Source organism: Otolemur garnettii, unplaced genomic scaffold, assembly GCF_000181295.1.
Source record: "Otolemur garnettii isolate 467f Iridium unplaced genomic scaffold, OtoGar3 scaffold00210, whole genome shotgun sequence".
NCBI classification, from domain to species: domain Eukaryota; kingdom Metazoa; phylum Chordata; class Mammalia; order Primates; family Galagidae; genus Otolemur; species Otolemur garnettii.
In genome coordinates, this window is record NW_003852605.1 from 254,985 (window position 1) to 257,912 (window position 2,928).

Consider the following 2,928-nt stretch of genomic DNA (forward strand, 5'->3'; position numbering starts at 1 on the left):
GAGTCTCCTGCCTCAGCCTCCCAAGTAGCTGGGACCACAGGCGCCCACCACTACACCCCAATATTTTTTTGGTTGCAGCCATTATTGTTGTTTGGCGGGCCCGGGCTGGATTCCAACCCGCCACCTTAGGTGTATATGGCTGGTGCCTTAGCCACTTGAGCCACAGGCGCCGAGCCAATTTTCCAATTTTTAATAGAGATGGGATCTCACTCTTGCTCAGGCTGGTCTCAAACTTCTGAGCTCAGGCAAATCACTAGCCTTGGCCTCTCAGAATGCTAGGATTACAAGTGTGAGCTACCATACATGGTCAAGATCAGGAATTTGAGACCAGCCTGAGAAAGAGTGGGACCTTGTCTTTACTAAAAATAAAAAAAATTAGTTGAGCATGGTGGCAGGTGCCCACCCATAGTCCCAGCTATTTGGGAGGCTGAGGCAGGAGGATAACTTGAGCACAGGAGTTTGAGGTTGCTGTGAGCCAGAGTGAGGCAATGGCACTCTATCCTGGGCAACAGAGTGAGACCCTGTTACCTCTCTCCCCCCAAAATGCCCCTGGTCACCCAAAATAACAGTGACTTCAAGATAGAACTATATTTCTCTCTCACATTGTCACATTGTCATCCCTAGTGTGCTTTTTTATCCCTATAGTCCAAGACAGATTTATGCCATGACAATTTCCAAACACAGGATGAAAGGAGAGAAAAAATAAGAGAAAGATGTATGCCTTTTTTCTCTAAGAGCCTATAGTAGTTGCACTCATCAATTATGCTCACATGGCATTGGTCACAGCTCAGTCTTATGGCTATATGACACCACAGCACTTTACTGAGGAAAAAGCTGTGGAATTTGGACTGATATTCCTAGAGTATATTTCAAAGACAGCCATAAAATTATTACCCCCATAAATATACTTTCATTCCTTCCTACATTGACTTTGGCAGTTACTTCCTCTGTGAATTAAGGCTTGCTTTGGCAATGCCACAGTTGCCAATGTGGCACAAACTGAGACTAGAAAAGTGCTTTCACAGTGAGGCTTGCTGCCTCTTTCTGTTCTTAGAACCCCTACCATTTCTGCCATGCGAAGAAGTTCAAGCAAGCCTACTGGATGATGAGAGATTTATGGCTTAGTTATTCCCTTTGCTATGGCAAATACTTACCAACTGTCAGATGTATGAAAGAAGCCATTCCAGATGATCTGGCTACATGCTAACCAACCCTTAGTGGAATACAGATGCATGAGCAAGCCCAGCAGGGATTAGCTAAACCACACAAGATTAAAAGAACCATCTAGTTGGTCTGCAGAATTGTCAGCTAAATAAATGGTGTTGTTTTAAGCCATAAATTTGGGATTGGTTTGTTGTGTAACAATGATAATTGCCATAGTTACCTTTTAGAATATCAAATAATCTTGGATTTCTTAGATAATTAAGGAGGAGATACTTGACTTGCTAATAATATGACATGAGGAGCCTGAGTAGTTAACTAGAAAAAAGAAAAGTGATATAATCACATTTATATTCTCATGTTATGAAACATTTTATATCACTTACACATCTAAATACTGATGACCTTCAGTTCTGAGTTCTATGTCAATTTAATGTAACCAACAGCTTATTGGACATCTTCACTTGAGTATATTACTGATACTTCAGTGCAAACATAGCTAAAACTGAATTAACCATAATTTCCTTCAGATTTCTCCTTCTCTGTTCTCTAACTCTGTTACCTAAGCCAAATACTTACTTGGATACCTCATTCTCAAGTCTTTTCTCTCTCTCTCCACTCAGATACAACCAATAGATCTTATTTTTTCTACTTTCTGGGTCTCTCTAAAATCTACTCACTTTCTTCTGTCCTCTCTATCATTGTCTTAGTACTAGTCACTACCATTTCTCCCTCAGCTAAATTTAATATTCTACTATTTACATAGAATTTGCTAGTGGAATGTATGTAAAGTATGTGAGAGAGAGAGGACTCAAGGATTACTCTGAGGTTGTGGCCTAAGCAATTGAAAAAAATTGACTTGTCACTTATTGAGCTGGGGAAAACAGGGGTGAAACTGGATTGGGGCCAGATTGTGTCCCATGGCCATTTCTAGCTGATGAGAGGCTGAGAAAATGGATATCTGGCTGTATTCTATGACTATATAATAAAAATGTATTGATTATTACAAACTTAGAAGCTTAAAGTAATATGCAGTTATTACTTCACAGTTTCTATAGGTCATGAGACTAGGTATATCTTAGCTAGATTCTCTGCTTTCATTAAGGTGTTGGCTGGGCTGTGTTCTCATCTGGGAGATCAACTGGAGAAGACTTGTTTATGAGCTCACTCCCACTATTGGCAGAATTAATTTCCTCCTATGTAAGACTGAATGCTTCAGGTTTTTGTTTTGTTTTACTGGCTGTGGTCCAGAGGCTGCGCTCAGTTCCTAGAGGTTTCATGTGGTTTCCTGACATGTGGACCTCTCCATAGGCAGTTGAAAAAATGACAGTTTGCTTCTTCAAGGCCATTAGGGATTTAAGAGTGAGTCTTCTAGCAGGACGGAGTCTTATATAATATAACATAATCATGGAAGTGATATCACATTATTTTTGCTATATTCTTTTTTTTTTTGAGATGGAGCCTCAAGCTATTCCCCTGGGCAGAGTGCCATGGCATCACGCTCACAGCAACCTCCAACTCCTGGGCTCAAGCGAGTTTCCTGCCTCAGCCTCCCAAGTAGATGGGACTACAGGCGCCCACCACAATGCCTGGCCATTTTTTGGTTGCAGCCATCATTGTTGTTTGGCGGGCCCGGGCTGGGGATTCGAACCCACCACCTTAGGTGTATGTGGCTGGCACCTTAGCCGCTTGAGCCACAGGCGCCGAACCTGCTATATTCTATTGGTTAGAAAAAGTCACAGTTCTCACCTACACACAGGGAGGGGA